The following is a 20,851-nucleotide window of genomic DNA, read 5'->3' as shown; positions in this document are numbered from 1 at the left end:
ATATAATTTTGAAAACCAGAATTTCCGATGACACGTTACCATACGAACGGAAAAATTGCTAAGAGAATGGTTGAAATACTTTATATTTTGATTTATAATACCTGATTTATGTTTAGAAAGGTTATTACAATATAGTACGGTATTTTTACCCGAATTGTTTTCTCTATGTACTAAATTAAGTACAAATTACTCTAGGGTTACAGCCTTTTGAGAACTGTTTGCTTAAAATGTTCATTACAAAATTTTTGCTGTGGTTTGAGTGCATCAAAATAAATAATTTTGCGAAAAAAATGCAAAAGTGTTTTTTTTTATTTTCTTCAAAATTTGTTAAAATTAAACAAACATTGTTCCTTATAGCGATTTATTTTCCTTTTATATATCTGTGCAAATACACTTTGTAGATACGTGGGATAATTTTCATTATTTTTCCTCTTACGTATTTTCCTACAATTTTGTAAGATTTACCATTATAAATTCTTTTAAATTGTCATAGATTTTAAAATTTAACCAAATATTTTATGAAATTTAGAAAAAATGTCCACAGCTCAAAAAAGAATGTTTTAAAATTTTCACATTTATGGTCTCGTGTCTTCTTAAATATTGAGAGTTTCAATTTTTTTTACTTTGAAAAATTGGGAAATGCTTATTTTTTTGTCTTTCAAACTCATGTAAGGGATAAACATTAAGCAAAGGCACACAATAAACTCAAATTTCAAAACCAGATCAACTTTATCATTTGAATCATTAAATTAAATCATTAAATTCATCATTAAAATTGTGATAGGAAAATAGTCTATAGGAAAACGAAAGTCTATAGGAAAACGAAGATGAAAAGTAAGTACTTTTTTAAAAATAATCTGTAAGGACCTCATGAAGTATGAAGTTTTTAAGGAACCCGAATGAAACCTAGAGTAAGAGCAGCAATTTTTATTTTTATTTTATAACCATCGTTGAACATCTGATCCAACGTTGAGTTTACAAGTATCAATGTCAACTCCGTAGCTTTGTAATTTTGAGCCTTATCCAGAAGACAAAGAAACTCCTGAATCAAGCATTGAAAGAAATTTGCCTTCGCAGATTACGCTTTGATTGAACTAACCCGCATTTACGTAACATGGAGAGGAAAACCCCAAAAAACTCTCACGTCCAGCGTGATTGCAAGGAAACTCTAACTCATAATCCGTCTACCATTGAGGATATTTTAAGTCAGCACTTCGATCGGTGCAAGCCGGGTAAGGAATTCAGATCGACCAGCCACCATTGAGATTCAAACCCGGTTCATCTCATTGGGAGGCAAGCACTCTATTCCCTAAGCACCCACTGCTCAAGAACAATAATTATAATTCTTATTTGTATATTTCAAGGAAATCCTATATCCTTAAAATCATTCAAAGTGCTTATTTGTATGGCCACACTGAAAACCAACCGATAATATATCTATATAGACTACAAGAAATTCAAAAATAAAAGTTCAGAAAAATAATATAAATTGGAGGTCAGATATTAGTTTTTTGACACGGAAAAAACTGTTAAAGAGAGTGGAATGGAAAACATCAAATTAAGTTTCATTGTTGAAGGACCTCTCAAAGTTGAAATAAGTTAATATTATTCTATATATATTTCATCTCACTTTTTTCAGTAGTGGTGAAGATTTTTGTTTCTTACAGTGTTAAGAAACATTAATTTGAGATTCTTTCTGCACGTACTTTCTTACTAAACTTTTAATTGGTGCTCTGAAACTAAATGATTAGGACTGTCATTACTAAATACTCTGTATACCACACTGTAATGCTACAAAACTTCTGATTTGATAATATAAATGCTAATGTTTAAAGTTACGTAATTTATATCCATGAACTATAGATGAATTCTAAAAAAATGTCAAAGAAAGAAATTTTTGCAGGGAAGGATATTTAACAAAGAAAGAAACGGAAATGCGGAAAAATAAGAAAGGCTAATGGAGTGTCGTTAATTTAAGATGATGCTTATGACATACTGTCATTAAAAACTAAAACAAGATCTTAATTACTTTCATATGAACTCGCTTAGCTTAAGATATTTTACAGTGGCAGGCAAAGAAACTTCACCACCTAGAAAAACTTATATTTTATAATGTTAACTCATTATTTCAAACACATAAAATTAGCATAATTTCTGAAAATACGAGATCGTTCTATATTTCTATTGGGAAGTGCGTATGAAGTATTGCGCAATCGATTTCTTTAAAAAGTGCCGCAAATTCTTTAAGCAAATAAGGAATAGATCTACATCGTAAGGAAAAAATTTTTTGACAGTTGTTTTTGCTAATGAAATTGACAAAGTGATAGTTAAAAAAATTGCTACAATCAATCAACAGTTTCGAGAGTGATCAAATTGAGACGGAATCAAATGATGTTAGGAGAAGCGTCGGATTTGGCTTAAAGATTAGACAACAATCAAGCGACAGTTTCGAGAGGGATCAAATTGAGGAATGAAACAGATGATGTTAGGAGAAGCGTCGGATTAGGCCGAAAGAAGGTTAACATAAGAACTCCAACTGGAATTACAACCTAAATATATGTAATATGTAAATATTCTTTAAAATCAATATGTAATCACTTTTCCGTTTTTTAAAGTTTTTTTGCTCCAGGATTATAGGGGCAAACTTTAAGGGGGGGGGATATTATAAGGATTCAAATTTGCATAGCAACTCATGATCGGAAAACTCTTCGTTCGTCACTAGGTGGCGGTTTCACAAGATGGATTGCGCGTAGTGAACCAGTTCCCTGGCCACCACGCTCTCCAGTTTTAAGCAGCATGGATTTCTTTGGGGTGAACCGTAAAGTGATGCGTACGCAACACTTGTGGATCTTGTTACATGAATCGTCAGAGCTGCTGCGGACATCCAACAAAATCCAGGTGTATTTGAGACAGTCCTCTACGAAAGCCAGTAAAAAGTCGTCCATGTAAAAGAAAGTTTGTCACAATTCTTGATCCAGCAGTTCCTTTGTCTTCTGAATTGGGTACAAAATTACTAAGCTAAGAAGTTGAACATTGATAGTCGACAACTAAATATTGCGTCGACCGTTCAGTGCCGTATATTTAATAGTTTCGTAACTTAAAATGTTATCTGCGTTAAATATTTAGCATAGTTAGCACTTCTCTGACCGATTGGTGAGATCTTCCCCTTTTTGTAAACTATGAGTACTCGACTGATCAGGGAGATCTCCCCGTTTGGCAGTTGTTGATTGTAGCTCATTATACTCAGACGCAATTCATTTGATCATCTAAGTGTTAAAGTGAATCTCTCAAGTATTTAATACTGCATAGCAGTACGTAAAAAACCGTTTGGAAAATAAAAACTTTTTCAACTCTTCCGTTTTTTACATCATGCTTTTATTGTTCATATTTTTTCGTAAATATAAAGTTTCGAAATAAGAAGAAAACTAATATGTCCTTAACAACTGATTTGTATTAACCAATTGGTGAGATCTCCCCTTTTTGTAAACTATCAAAACACGACCGATCGGGGAGATCTCCCCGTTTGGCAGTAGTTGATTGTAGCTGGTTATACTCAGACACAATTCATTTGATCAACTGAGTGTTAAAGTGAACCCCTCTAGTCATTAATACTGCATAGCAGTACGTAAAAAACCGTTTGGAAAATAAAAACTTTTTCAACTCTTCCGCTTTTTACCTCATGCTTTTATTGTTCATATTTTTTTCGTAAATATAAAGTTTCGAAATAAGAAGAAAACTAATATGTCTTTAACAGATTTATAATAAAAATAAAAAAATAGGGAAAATAATTAAGAAAATTATTGCCTAAATTAAAGTCAATAAGAGCATCCTAGGGATGGACTTATTAATTTAACATTAATATTATTTTAAATTTTCGTTTTATTAAAAACGAAAAAGTAAATTAAGAAAATTAAACGTACAGCAGAAAGTAAAAAATTAAAGTAATAAGAAATCATCTAAATAAACATGTTAATTGACGGTGAGAAAATATTGCTCTATAAAAATTAATCACATTTTAACAGCTCTTACAAGATACTCGAATAAGAAATTTGAACTGTGATATGGTACTATGTTCGAAATTTTCGTAATCCATGAATTTTATTGACTTTAAAATGAGGGTCGATACTTTTTTTATTAAAAAATATAATGAAAGAAAAAAGATGATTTACAAGCAAAAAAATTTTTTTCGGCAAGATGATGGAAACATCTCCAAGAAATATTAAATAAAATATAATTTTTTAATATTTATCAGCGTTTTAAATATTTTAAATTAATTCTTTATCTTAAACTGAGTCATATAAACAAACTTTATTTTAAATACATGAAAATTAGGAATTATTTTTGAGAAATCGGGGTTTTCTGTATAGATCACCTTTAATGAATAATTTCAGAACTTTGGTCTGAAATGAAGTTAAAAAAGTATATGCATTAAGGGTTGCATAGAATATTTAAAGATGTAAGAACCCCAAAAAAATTATGGTTAGGAAACGAAACACTATTAAGTAAGGCAGGATTAGAACCAGTTTGATAGCCAAGTGAAACTTGAAAGTGTTTCCAATAATCAGTCCCTCTGTTTGCTTCGAAAAACTAATTTTTTTTTCTCAAGTTTCATCTTCCTAACTAGATAATGATAATGTTCCTGTCTTCTTCCTTGCTTTTCTTTTATATGCGGCACCTAACGCATAAACTTTTTGACTTAATTTTAGACGTAGATTCTAAAGTTTTACATTAAAGGTGGTCATTATAGAACACTCCGTATATCATAAGGATTATGATTGATATTTATGATGGATAGAAGATAAAGGGATGCTAAATTAATAGCACTTCTTTTTATATCATTGAAGTGTTTGGTAAAAATATCCTGATTTTGTTTGATTGCCAAGTGATACCAAATTGATATGCATTTATTCACTAATTGTCTAAGTAAGGCGGGATTAAAACCAACTTAATTGCCTGGTGAAACTTGAAGGTGTTTCCAATAATCACCTTTTGAATCTCTTTGTTTGCTCCGAAAACCAAACAAATGTTTTTTCTCAAGTTCCACCTTCCTAAATATATATTGATACCGTTCCTGTTTTTTCTATTGATTTCCTCTCATTTGCGAAACCATAAAAGTTTTTGACAGTATTTTACACAAGGTTTCTTAAATTATGCATTAAGGGTGGTCATTACGGAATACTTTGCAAATCATAAGAGGTTCATGACAGATATTTCTGACGGATGGAGGACATTTATTTTCCATGAATTCCTTCGATAGAATTATCTTACTGTATTTTTCGATATAACACAGGGATGGCAAAAATAGCTCACATCAAAGTTTAACTGTCTATAATTCAGCGAAAACGCATTTAATTTCAATTTCCCGCTCATGGTAAGACAATGCCAGTTGTTTCAAATACATATCCATCTGTTTCAGTGATGTCATGCTCAGAGCCTTCATTTCTGAATCGTTTTTGCTGAAAGTGAAGCCATGTTGTTTAAGTAGAAACAACGAATTTTCAAGTTAGAATATTACTCTTGTTTGAAAGTCATACTTTTTGGTCATTGAAAAGTTTGGTAAGAAATATCCTGATATAGCAGTATCCAATAACTCAACTTTGAAATGATTAGTTCACCTTTTCAGAGGTATCAGATCAGTAGCTGAGAAGAAAACTAGCAGATCCTCCATTTTAGACGATGAAAAACTGGGAAAAGTTGAATCAAGATACTGCGTTCGCCGACTAAAGTCACACAGGAAATGGCAAGAGATCGTGGGAAAAGTGGTGCAGTTTGAAAGAGAAATATGGCATTTTGAACATTTATTGTCACTAAAGTAAGTCTTCCAAAAATGAACACGCTAAGAAGGACGACTTGTTGAATATTTATAATATTATCTAAAGTTTCTCTTTTAAAAATACAAGAGAGCATTTCAGTTAATCTCTGCGATAATTTAGCTTCATTTTAATTCCTCAACTCGTACTTTTACAAGCTAATAAAATTTTATGGGAATCACTTTAAACGCACCCGAAATTGCAACTGTTTATTTATGATAGGCATTTTTTTCAGTCTGGGGAATAGCTTCAAATTTTAAGTAAAAACTGAAATTTAATAAAAAACTTACAACTAATAAAATATAAAATATTTATTATCTACGCCTTTAAATAAATATTTTTATTAGTAAAAAATATTCTGGAATATGAAATATATATTTTAAAAAGTCCCATTTATTGAATATTTATTCTGTCCTACAACTAAAATAGCAAGTTTGAAAATGGTAAACGAAGTATATTTAGAAATAGTTTGATTCTGAGAAACACAGCTACACATTTAACGTTTAATATTTTCCTTCATTAAGAATAAATAATTATTAAATTAAAAATTAACTTGCCAGTATAAATTGAAGTCGCATAACTTTAATTATATTTTAGTGGCAAAGGATTGGTGGCTTTCTTCCTTTCTAAAACAATATAGTTTAAATTAAGTCATAAAAACTAATGAGAAAAAGAGAGAATTTTTTTAAAAAGTTATTAAGACATGCTATCGAGGTATTTTGTTATTACTATAAAAGTAGTAACAAAACTCAAACTAATTTTGACTTGGCAACGGCAATTGGTATAATTATTTTTTTACAAATAATTAAAGATTCATATTATTATTTTCATATATGGGTGATTCTCACGAAACATGACAATTCACTGTCCCTTGCTCTAAGATCTAATACTATAATACTAAAAGAACTTTTTTTTTAAAAAAATTAATAAATAGCATTGCTGCTAGCATTTTAAAATGACTTTGCGCTAGCATTGACTGTTTTGTATACTTAAAAAATTTAATTGAGTATCAAAATGTCATTTTCCTGGCATGTCCCAAACAATATTTCCTATAATAACTAGCTTCAAAACTTCCCATACATTTTTCAAAATATAATTTTTTTTTATCTTATCCTATGTAAGCATTTCTATAATATACGCAGAGGGTATTGTTTACTAAAACTTCGTTTGAAAAAAATTTTTCTGTCAATAATTTGTTTGTCCCATGAAAATCTGTCATTTTCCTGGCTACTTTTATTTAGTGATTTATATTCAAAATAGATAGCGCCAGGAATCAATATCTTATGTTAATAGATTGATTAGATACCCTCCTATCTGAACATGTCTTGTTGCATGAATAAAGAACCAATTTTCTGGCTCAAAATCTATTTCAAAAAATTTTTCAAGGTGAGTAGGTTTTTATGCTGTCATTTTCCTGGCTTCTTGAAATCATTAATAACAAAAACTACATAGATTTATCTGAGTTATTTTAAGAAATACTGTTGTTTTCTGCAGAATATAAACGTCTTCGGCCAAAATATTAAATTAGAGTCAAGTTATATGCTAAAAAATGGCAAATTTGTCATTAACCTGACTGTCATTTTCCTGGTTTATGAATGCCAGGACATTGAAGTGTTACCAGAAATTCCTTTTAACTGCTAATACTGTAAAGAGGGAAAGCAAATATTAACCTAATACCAAGTTTATGTATGATTGTGATATGCTTGGATTATTTATTTAATGATTGATATTATACACAATTTTATTTTGTACATGTCAGCAACAAAAAATTTTTTGTTTCTTTCTACAGAGGATAAAAAGAATTAATTTAAGCAATTTATGGTCCATCTAACATAAAGGCTTAAGTTGAGTTACTTACTATTAACTTAAAATGACTGTTTTTTAAACTTCTAAGCTAATATGTCATTTTCCTGGCATTCAAGAATTGGTAAATTTCTATTTTATTTTTTTTCTTGAGCAAATGTCAATAAACTACCCTGCTGTCTGTATGATATTAATAAGTGTAACTAAAGAAGTATACGAAAATTTTTTTAGATTATTTTGAGAACTTTAAATTTGAAGAAATTTTTCGGTCCGAATTGTCATGTTTTGTGAGAATCACCCATATATATATACACCGAAGAGCCATTACATTATGACCACCCTGCTAGCAGCATGTAGGACCACCTTTAGCCCTCAAAACTGCTAGCACCCGCCGTGGCATTGATTCCACAAGATGCTGATAGGTAGTCTGAGGTAGTCTGTCCCTTTTTTTAGGTCCTGATGTCGCGCTTCCGGCCGGCCGGCCACGCTTAGATAAGTAATTTTTTAAACCGTTTTTTTTAAATCTAATTTTCTCTCTCTTCTCCTTCAGAGTCCCTTAACTTAATTTAATTTAATGTTTTAAGTTTTGATTATGTAATATTTCAATATGCTTGGACTGAAATGTACAGTCCATGTGTCCTCATATTGTACTCATTTTATTTAACCTAGATTTTACTAATTTCAATAAATACTTTTCGTATATGTTAAATAATGGTGTTTTATTTCAATTCATCCAGGTTTTAATTATTTAAGTTCAGATTATCCTTTAATTAACTAACGTTGATTTAAAGTTAAATATTTTCGATCATGGCTACAAATCTGGTTAACAATCTAAAAAATTATGCTGTATCAAGTACTTAAAGTTAAAATTTAGAAAACACAACGCAATCATTTAACTCAGCTAGCAAATGTAATCACTAAAAATTAAAACAACGATGCAACAGTTCTTAGGACCAATCAAATGTCTGTAACTATAGTTTAGGTTATTTGGATGGTAAAAGAGTTATTGTTGTGGAAATATTTTGCGGAATGATCCATACTGGTACAATTAAATGGAGTATTGCTGTTTTTGAATATTTAAAGTCCTTTTTTTAATTATAAACTAATTTTAAACAATGTCATCAACAAGAAGAACTAATTGGACATCTACAAAAAGAAGCCGAATTGTCATATTGAGAGAAAATGGCCTCTCTTATGCTGAAATTGCAAGACAAGTTGGTGGTTCAGTGACTTGTTCTGGTGTACGAAAGTTGTGTTTACGTTATGAAAAATCGAAATCAGTGGAAAATAAAGCTAAATCAGGCCGAAAAAAATGCACAAGTGCTACTACCGATAGAAAAATTAAACGGCTATTCCTTCAAGATAGAAAAATTTCATCAGATGCCATTAGATGGGAAATGAATACAGCGGGTATTGCAGTAATTTCAAGAACAATAAGAAGAAGGTTATCAGGATTTGGTCTACAAGTTAGAATTCCAAGGAAAAAACCATACTTAAGTCAAAAGCAACGCGAAAAACAAGTTAAGAGGGCGAAAGAACACATTAAATGGTCAGAAAATCAATGGGAGCAAGTAATCTGGAGCGATGAGAGTAAAGTATCGCTCTTTGGTAGTGATGGTAGAAGATACGTGAGACGTAGAGTAAGTTAAGCACTTCATCCTGATTGCATTGAAGCAACTACAAAAACCCAACAAATGTCATGATTTGGGCATGCATGTCTGCAGATGGTGTGGGACGAATTCAGGTGATTGATGGCATCCTGAATGCCAAAAAATACATCGAAACTGTCCTGAAACCAAAATTGATACCTTCCACCAGGGATCTCTTCCCCAACAACGCACCCTTTATTTTTCAGCTGGATTCAGCTCCATGCCACACAGCAAAATTATGCAAAGAATGGTTTCAAAATAAAGGCATAGATATGTTACCATGGCCAGGAAACAGCCCTGATCTCAATCCAATTAAAAATTTGTGGCGACGCTTGAAAATTCTTGTATGAAAAAAACATCCATCCAATATAAGACAACTTATTGAAGCCATAATTGATTCTTGGCACCATGTGATTACGAAAGATGAACTCCAAACACTCGTTCACTCGATGAAAAGACGTTGGGAAGCTGTCTTAAAAAATAAGGGTTATCCTACTAAGTATTGATTGTGTAAGTATCACTTTAAAAAAATACAAATCTAAAATGGATCTTACTATTAGTTGCATAACTTTTTTTTGCAATACAGATATTGTAATACTGTATTTATTATTAAATTCCACGTTAAATTACTTTCAATTTGATATATGAACATTTGTATTTAAGTGAAAATTAATATATTCTACATGTACACAAAGTTGAAAAACATGACACTTTCAAAAAATGTCCACACTTTTGGCCACCACTGTATGTATATATATATATATACTTATAACAACGCGTAAGACAGCGCAAAATTCACATAGTCATAGGCTTACCACGTTTTAGAATTTTCATTCAAAAATGTCCATCCAATCAACCAAATGTTTACGATAAAGAGCATTTTTTTACCTTTACGGTTTTGAAACCGTATATAATTAGTATAGTTAAAAAACTAATAATACAAAACTATATAGTTTCTTAATAATTTACAACTAGCATGGTTTTAATACTGTAAAAAAGAGATTTAACTGGATATTCGAGATAGTTTGACAGGTTTATGGTGCTGCCATACATGCGTGAATATGTTTTCCAATAGTTCAGGGTCCCAAATTGTTTAGTGCAAGACACTAGAAACTCTTCATGAGAAGGGAATGGATTAGTTATTGTGGTATCAACGCTGGGGTTTGAACCCCCGTTCTGTCGGTCATGAGATTAACAGAATAGTTCTCTCTGCTATAATGTGTACCCATCCGCAGGGAACTAAGTGACTTTATTAAGTGGGTCTAATTAGATCGATAAAATTCTGGTTGTTTAACCGCATTAGGGGAAAACAGCTAATAATAACATTGAACAGTTTGAATTCCATCCTCTTTATGGTCATTTGACTGTTTTGTTTGAATATTTTTAATCAACTATTAAAAAAAATTTTATTTAACCATTTTTCCGAGACTTTTCTAATAGTGCTTGAGGGGTGCACACTTTTTGTTTTCAGGAAATGTTCGTTTATTTTAAGTTTTATGCAGATATTTATAGATAAATATATACTCACAGAAAAAGTAAATGCGCAGAAAACTTAAAATAAACGAACAGTTACCTAAAAACAAAACATGAGCATCCCTCACGCTACGCCTATGTGAATAGCCATGCCGAAATTTATGTTTTCAGACGTAAGAACTATTCATGAATGGCGTGTAATTATTTGTGTTAGAATTTAACTGCCCTACGTAAAATGTATGAGAATATTTAATTTCGTTTTTATATGAAATTAATTATTAGTTTGACACTAAGTTCGAAGACATATTGCGTCCTAGTTTTTACATTGTAGTTTTGATATTCTCAAACAATTCAAAATAAAAACTTAAACGTGAATCAGAAAATAGGGGAAGAAACTAACGGAATATAACTACAGAAAATAACCAATAAAAATAATAATTTAAATTAATAGGAATTCCTTATTGTTTCTGGGATTAAAATATTTTATTCTTGAGTAAGGAAAACGAATCATGATTAATCTTTAAAGGTGGAATATATTAAATCAAGTAGTGAGATTCAGAATTGTCTAACAATCCCATCGACAAGATTTGCTCTCATATATTTTTCTTCTTTCTTTCCACCGGATGACACAAGAATAGCCTAAGAAGAACAAAAATAGCTAAGACCAATTCAATTTCTATTCAATCTTGTAGACATTTTATCTCTTGTATTAGTCACGCATGGTCGAGTAATTAAAAGCTTTGGGAACATTATGTCGGTGGAATAAAATAAAATTAGTCTTTTTTTCTCCTTCATGCCATAGCAAAACTTAAAGAACAGTTGTTTAAATTGCTTCAACTTTTTGCGTCTAAAACATTACACTTGTAAATTGTTTTGATATAATCGATGCTAACAATTCTTGAAATTTCCCACATTTTTCTGACAATTTTTCTTTTCTTTGTCATATCGAGTGTTTCCAATAACTACTCCAAAGGATCATATAGAAATCATATGCATTTTAGTGTAATTTTAAATATGTATATACTATTATATTATATTCCATTATATTATATTCCATCATTATTAATTATATTATATTCCATCATCACTATGTAAGTAATCTCTCAATGTTGACAATTTTTTGTTAGAATGAACAAAAGTTAGATTATTAGTCTTAAAATGTCAATAATTTTTGTTTTACTTCTTGTGAGAGAATTTGTTATTATTTTTTTCCTGAAAGTTAAACAAAAGCTTTATATTACTTTATTAAATTATCTAAAATTTAGTAATTAAATTTATTTTTATTAATGTATCATTGTTATAAGTTTGTTAACTTCTTAAAATTTTTCATTTGTCTTTTGTCTTTAAAAAAAAAATTGCAATAGTATACAAGTGAAGAAATTGACAGTTCGAATAAAGAGTGTGGCTGATTTGCGTAATGATTGTGGGGTCCCACAAAACTTTCGTGAACATTATGAGGTCTCCACATCAAAAAGTTTAAGAAACCCTGATCTAAATGTTTTCTAAGAATCGTTTTGCTTAAAAAATCATTTCAAAACCACTTTTTTCGCTTTTGAAGGTCCCGTCTTCTCATATTTAAAAATTTTCATGTTTTGTAAAATCTGAAGAAATATTTACTGGGTTTTTTTTTTTTTTTTTTTACATTACAAAGCCATTTTTGTTTGTCGCTTTTAAAGGTCCCGTCATCTCATATTTTAAAACTTCCACGTTTTGCAAAATCTGAGGATATATTTACTGATTTATATTTATTGATTAAAATACTCATATGGATTGAAAAAAGCAGCTGTAAATTTTATTTTTGATAGAGAGAAATTAATTGTAATCTATTTATTGTTCACGCATGTGCATCATTGTAATATTAGTTTGAGAAAAATCTGTTAAAAATTTAAATAACACTAATGAAATACGCACAACAAAGGGTTAAATTTTTATTCTTGAGATTTAATAATTATAAATTATTGAAATTTTAGAAATTAAATATACACACATTTTTGATATTCGTTCTTAGATGTTTTATTTTAATCACCAAAGAAAATACGTGACGAAACATCTAAATTAGTCTGAAACAGTTTTAGCAGCATTTTCGTTTTCTTATTTATAATAACATCTGTAGTTATAATCTTCAAAAAACGTAAATTGAAAAAAAATGTATGACATTACTTTGAATATATAAAATTGAAACGCAAATAAAATGTTCCATTATCGGCTTAGAACCACATCTCTTGGAAGTATTTAAAAATAGTTTGAGGTGAATAATTCCATTAAATTACGAGAATTTTTTTTTCTAAAAAAATGCCTTTTGTACGTTAAAAGTTCTAAAAAAAAATACTAATCATATTAAAAAAAAATATCGGAAGCGCAAATTTTCAACTTAATTTCGGAGATTTTTTATATATTTAAAATGTACTGTTTTTTCAAGCAGCTCTTATTATGTATTTTGTATAGTTTGTTTAATTTGCACGTTAAAAGCCTACTTAAAAAAAGTCAGACGAAAAAAAATAAATAAAACCCTCTTTAAAATACATAGCTTATAAACTGCAATTTTTTGATTTCGAAACTGCTTAGAAAATAAAAATAATAAATAAATTCGGACATTTAAGAGATAGACGGCTTTATTAGATTTTCTCTTTTCAAAAAAATATTTATATAATACTTTGCATTATTAATTTAATAATAAAAAACGCATAAGTTTTATTCACGAAAACATATAACTCTGGACCTTTTAATTTTTGAAAACTTTCAGAGTATATATATATATATATATATATATATATATATATATATATATATATATATATATATATATATATATATATATATATATATATATATATATATATATATATATATATATATATATATATATATATATATATATATATATATATATATATATATATATATATATATATATATATATATATATATATATATATATATATATATATATATATATATATATATATATATATATATATATATATATATATATATATATATATATATATATATATATATATATATATATATATATATATATATATATATATATATATATATATATATATATATATATATATATATATATATATATATATATATATATATATATATATATATATATATATATATATATATATATATATATATATATATATATATATATATATATATATATATATATATATATATATATATATATATATATATATATATATATATATATATATATATATATATATATATATATATATATATATATATATATATATATATATATATATATATATATATATATATATATATATATATATATATATATATATATATATATATATATATATATATATATATATATATATATATATATATATATATATATATATATATATATATATATATATATATATATATATATATATATATATATATATATATATATATATATATATATATATATATATATATATATATATATATATATATATATATATATATATATATATATATATATATATATATATATATATATATATATATATATATATATATATATATATATATATATATATATATATATATATATATATATATATATATATATATATATATATATATATATATATATATANTATATATATATATATATATATATAACAACTTTTTAAATAATGATTTTCGTACAACTTGAAAAGGAAGTAATCACAAAATTTTTTATAAACTCTTTTAACTTGTGCGAAAATGAAAGTATAGTTTTCTCTTCGCTGCACTGTATTCTCTGAAATGTATTTGGACTATAGTTTTTTTTACTTTCATAGCGTACAATTTTTTACAATGATGACTTTTTAAATGACATAGCATACAATTTGAGCGAATCTCTTAAACAGCTTCTGAGTAATGAAATTTCAACAAAGAAAGTTTTAAAGAAAATTCTCAAAAACTATTTGCTGATTTCGTTTACCTTCTTATGTTGTCAATTTAAACTAGATGGCTTGAACTGATATAAAAATTACGTATGCAATACAATTAATAGTTTTTCTATCCTCCATAAATAAAAAATAAGCAATTAAATGTTCAAGATTCTTTAATTCAAGACAGCAGGTCAACATTTTTACCAGTTTCGTCAGTAGCAGATTAAAAGTATAAAAATGTGAAAAATGTCATTTCCGTGATTTCTGCAGCGTTTTGATTGACAAATATTGTAAGTTTTATGTTCCTTTTAAATTTTTTGTCGAATTTTGTCAAATACTGCCAAGACTTGATACTATAAAGTATCATTATCTTTAAGCAAAGTTGATCTTTAGCTTCCTTGTATAAGGGACGTAACATATTTTTCACGTAGGTCTTTTAGGTTTTTTTATTGACTTTATATATCAAGGTAGACCTGAATTTCGAATGATAACTTTGTACCAATTTTTGGTTATATGTTGATTAATAATGAACATAATAATAATGGCTTTGAAGATTAAACTGACGTGGATAATGCTTATTTTGATATAAAATACCTACCTATGGTGAAGGTTGAAAAAATGAAACAAGATTATGATAAAATGAAATACATATCCAGAACTGATAATGTGCGCTGTGTTGTTCAGTATTTCTGAAAGCTGTACCCTTGGAAAATACTTTGACATATTCATCAGATTAGGGTAAAAAAAATTTTTAATTAAATCTTTTTTAACTTAAGTTTTGCTGTTGTCAAAGAGGAACATAATAATGAGCATAAGCACACCACTTGATATGTCCTTGAACAGAAAGTAAACAAATAAATAATTAAACTAATAAGTAAATAAAAATAAAAAATAAAAGTCCCGCTTCATAAAAATATAGAAATTTTTCGATGTTGATTTTAAATTTCCATATTAAATAATGAATGGAATTATGGAATTAAGTATAATAAAAATATTATTCATAATTATCAAAATAAATTCAATGCTTATATTTTGGATTTCTTTGTCCTTCCTCCAATAAAGAAACAGAATTTAAAAAAATCAAATATTTCCAGAATTTTTAAGCAAATTTACTTAGAGAAATAAATTTTTCAGAAATAGTTTTTATAAAAAAATATACGTGTCGATAACTAGGCGTGTTCAAATAAAGGTTTAGCCGATAATGAGGCAAAAAAAATTGGTAGCACAAATTTCCCTCATGGAAGGTGGTTACTGTACCACAAAAAACACTTTTTAAAGATTGTCTTACCATTTAGAATTAAGTTTCACCTACAGCATGGAAAACATAGTTGTACAGATATCGTAATAATTTGTACAACTATTTTTATAATACTCATTGCAAATGAGATAGATATTCATTGAAATTTTAAAAGAAGCACCTTCAAAAATAACACGAATTTCCTCAATTTTACTCTGTTTTCAAAATTATAAATCAAAATTACATCCAACATTTAAGCGTATTTTGATAGGTATTAGCTTTTTTTCTCTTACACATAATTTTTCATCGCATATTATTTACTTACAACTTGAAATATTTTTAATTAAAACTTACTATGTTTGCAGATCATATTTTTTTAATGTATATTGCCAAAATATTTTATTAAAATTTCATTTTCGTGATAAAACTTTGCGTGATATAAATGTTCAATTTTATTATTTTTATCAATTCGTGAGGGGAAAATATATATTTTTTATTAATTCATATACTTGTTTTTCACAGCATGATGACAAACATTTACTAACTAACGTACCGTAAGCAAACAAAACAAAAATTTTGAAATATGCATGTAATTTGCATAATAATATCTTTAAAAATGACTAAATAATAAGCTATTTTTAGCATGATGCAAATAGCACAATTTTTTAATAATCCCCCACATATTTTTATAAGGAAAGTTGTAATCCTTAGCACAATTTTTAATACATTCTCAGAAACAAATCTCTCTCTTTTGACGATTCTGCAATTCTTGAGCTGTATTTAGATCATTTTGAGAATCATTTCGTCACGAAATCACGTGATTTCTGAGGTGAACGAAAATGTTTTCTTATTTTGGAGCCTCATCGCAGTGTATTGTTGGATATTGTTAACTAGTACTACGAAACTAGAATGAAGAACAGAGAATCGAAGCTGGAATGATAACATAAGACAAGGGCCTGTATGCTGTCAAGGAATCAGCCTCATGCCAGAAAGACTCAGAGTGTTCGAATCCTGCTTCCGGTATGACTGTAATTTATCTCTCTGTTCTATCTTGTGTTAGTGCGATGTTGATTTGCTTCTTGTGTTAGTGCGATGGTGCTTTGCCTATAGGGTGGGTCTAAGAAATTGATTACAAATACTACCCGCACTTTTTTTTCCCTTTGAAAAATAGACAGACGAAATCCATTGACGAAATCCATTTTTGACGAAATCCATTCCCTCGACGAAGTGGCAATAGTTATTTCACTTTGTTTATTTTGATATAATGTTTGCTCGGAGCATATACCAGGAACGAAGTCAGAAGTCTAGTCAGTCTAGTCAGAAACGGAGAAAGTTTCGTGAGATTTGTGTATCCATTTTTTACAGTGGAGAGGTTTCTCAGATTTACATCTATTGAATATGTAGATTTTTAAGATATTTGCGAGGAGATTATGCAACTTTTAAGACTTGCTAAGTTTCTCATCCAGAACTGTAAACTTCATTAAAAATTCTCATTTTATTTTACTAACACTGTAAATGATGATGCACACAGTAGATTTCAGACATTAATTTGCATCTTCCTACCGTTGTAGCTCAATTAAAAATGCTAAGATTTACGAATCAAGAATACAAAAAACTAAGTAAACATAGAAAGCTTCTTTTTTTAAAAAAAATAATTTATAATTGAGTTATATCGATTAAGAAAAAATCTTAAACTTTTCACGAAAAGCCATGCAGATATTATTTCATGTTATTCTGTATAAATCTTAAGTAATTCATGATAAAAATTAATATTACTGGAGAGCTTCTTATATGAGAGTTTGTATAATATAAGAACGCATTTGCTCTACACATTTTATAAATATTCCACAGTTTCTTTAAAAATAACATTGTTTGATATAATGGCCAGGAAAGTATGAATATTGAGTGGTATTAGGCATAATAATCCCAATTTTGCAAAATCTAGAACACTAGTGATTTCAACTAGACTTAAACTAGACATTCTCTGGTAGTTTAATCTTATCTTTCGGCAGTCACCTGTATAAAATAATTTAACACCTTTTAAGTTGCTTTTTTTCATCAGGAGTTATCATATTTAAACTCCATAACCAAAATCCAAGCATTAAAACTGGTGATTGCGCAATCATATCATTAAAGGAACACCCACATAACCTGGGATTTCATTTATCATGCTTCGTGTTCTACACTTAATTCCCAAATGTCAACTTTATATTGGAGTAAATTAAAATGCTTCGTATTAAACAAAGATAAGGCCATGAGCCTTAATTATAAAGAGCTGGAGTTCAATCCTTGGTGGCGACTATCCAGCTTCAGATTGTTTACCTACTGGTCTGGAAAGTAAAGACTCCACCACTATACTTTTTGCCACGGAATTGTGAAGCCTTTACATTCAAGACTCCCTTGGCCCACTACGGGCTGTTCTGGGATTGATTTATTTTTATTAAATAAAGTATGTAAACTATTTAACGAATTATAAAAAACACTTTCAAACAGCAACGATTGCACGAAATCTATAGTTTGAAATACACATCTCGAAATTAAACAATTGTGAAAACCTTATTTATCAACATTTAAGTAACTGCGAAAATTCTTTTGCTTGAAGAAGTTGCATATAAAAGAGGAATTTCGAAAGATTTTATCTTCTTTGTAAAAGTTTCAGTTGAGTTGACATTCATTTTTTAGGTGTTTTTATTTAAATGGTTTGGTCAATGTTTCTTTAACATTCTTACAACTTTTCGGTCATTCCTTATTCCATCTCTTTACAAGTCATTTCGCTATTTTTTCTCGTTCTCTCCCGGGATTCAATTCTTGCATCAACTTGAAGAACTTAGCAAGAATGTCTTTGGAAAGTAAAATATGTTTGAATCACATTTCCATACATTTTTGGTTAAGTTCACGCTACGCGAGAGAATATTTTCTCAGTTATTTAACTGAATAATTCCAAAAAAAAATTTTTTAATTATTTTCGTGAGAAAAAAAGTAAAATAGTTTATATTATTAAAAATGTGGACATTCAAAAAATTTAACAAATTTTTAAAACTGATACAAATTAAAAAAAACAATTTTAAGTACCTATATGTTATGTTGAATTAAGTTTCAAATATCAGAGCACGGTATGCGGTATGGCTATAGTTCCTTTTTTTCAAATAGTCTTAAATATTATTACTTCAAGTAAATGCACTAATTTAGGATTTCATGTATTGTAATCTGTAGGTGCAGTTTACAAGCTAAGAAATATAATTTTGTAATATATTATTACTTTAAATATATTTTTTACTACTTTAAATATATTATACTTACTTAATATAATATTACTTTAACCATAAATGCGCTAATTTAGAATTTAATCTATAGTAATTTGCAGGGGCAGTTTACAAGCTAAGAAATATAATTTTGTAATATATTATTACTTTAAATATATTTATTATTACTTTAAATTTATTATACTTAAACATATTATTGCTTTAACTAAATGCGTTAATTCAGAATTTCATGTATTGTAATCAGTAGGGGCAGTTTACAGGCTAAGAAATGCAGTTTTGTAATAAAATTTCTTCTTGGACAAATAATACTATATTAGTAGAAAAAAATTTACACAAATTAACGGCATTTTTAATCGGTTGTAAAATGTACACAGTCAAAGCTAACTTTACAACAAAAATAACGATTTAAAAATAAGTGTATTGATAAAATTTAACATAAAACTCAAGTTCATTTAAGATTTTGAAAGAAAAAAACACAAGTTGGGTGTTATCAATGACCACCTCTAAACTATAATTTTAAAGTATTGGTCAAAAAAGAAATTAAAAAAGCATGCACATATGTAAATTAATATTCAATTAAAAAATAAATTACGAAATGTAACGAAGCCCTATTGAGGAAGATGGGACTCATAACCTCAAAGAATATTTAATCACCAAAGAAAACAGAGAGGAGTTAAAAGAAGAATATTCAAAACATTTCCAATCAGCAATTGAACTAGTCTTACTGCTTTGTAGACCACCTCCCTGACTAATAATTCGTCAGAAACTGATATCCTTTTTTATTCCTTCGTTTATATATTTCACAATCCTCAATTTGTATAATTTTTGTGACTTCCTTTCTGAAACGGATTATTTAAATAAAAATTAATGGTACTGATTACAAAATTTTCGGCGTATTATTTGCTTTGAATTTATCGAAACTACATAGTATTTAAAGGTTTTGACAAGCTAGGTTTTAGAAGAAGCTAGGTTTAGAAATTTGTGCCTAAAAGGAGCCTTAATTTCCTGAAATTGTACAGCCGAAGGTTTGTGAGCGAGTATAATATAAATGATTAAATTTTGAATTTTTATCAACAATGTTTTGAATCGGAGGAAGAGTTTTGGAAATGATACGTATATTAGGGTAGAGTTGTTAGACCAACGACGCAAGCAATCACAAAAAATATACACTTAAGTTGAATTACAAACTAATATTAAGGACTAGGAAAACTAAGCCGCTATCAAAATCTGACAAATCCATCATATCCGAAATTCATCAAAAGCAGTTTGATTATCTAATAAAAGTTGAATTTGTTTTTAGTAAGTGGCTTTCAACTTTTCTCTATTTCATTCGGCAGTTAAACAGGTTTTGATATTTTCAGGCTCTCTTTTTCAGAAGTGAATCGTTAGAATTTAAAATAGTTTCAATTTAAATGTTTCCTTATTACTCTTAATGTTTCCTTATTACTTTTTCCCGATAGAAAATTTACAAGTTCACAAAATTTTAGCCTTATAGCAGCTCAATACGTGGGAACATGTAATTACACACATTGTAAAAAGTTCCGAATTAATTCGCTGTATAAATTACAGGCACTTTGTGTGCATCATCTTTAGAATCCATTTTCCAGTAAAATTGCTTTTAACCGTAGAGAGATTTAGTGATTTTATTACTGTAAAAATTAAGGTATATCAGATTTTTAATTTCTGTAGCATGTTCCGGTAAAAA

The 20,851-nt window shown here is 28.0% G+C and overlaps 1 protein-coding gene across 1 annotated transcript in view; it reads right to left on the bottom strand.

The window, feature by feature from the left end:
- The window catches only part of LOC107440079 (cholecystokinin receptor), a 280,053-nt gene that overhangs the window by 232,831 nt on the left and 26,371 nt on the right, over positions 1-20,851 (bottom strand). The window lies entirely within an intron of this gene.

This window comes from Parasteatoda tepidariorum, chromosome X1 (assembly GCF_043381705.1).
Source record: "Parasteatoda tepidariorum isolate YZ-2023 chromosome X1, CAS_Ptep_4.0, whole genome shotgun sequence".
NCBI lineage: Eukaryota > Metazoa > Arthropoda > Arachnida > Araneae > Theridiidae > Parasteatoda > Parasteatoda tepidariorum.
This window is presented reverse-complemented; position numbering and strand designations above follow the sequence as displayed.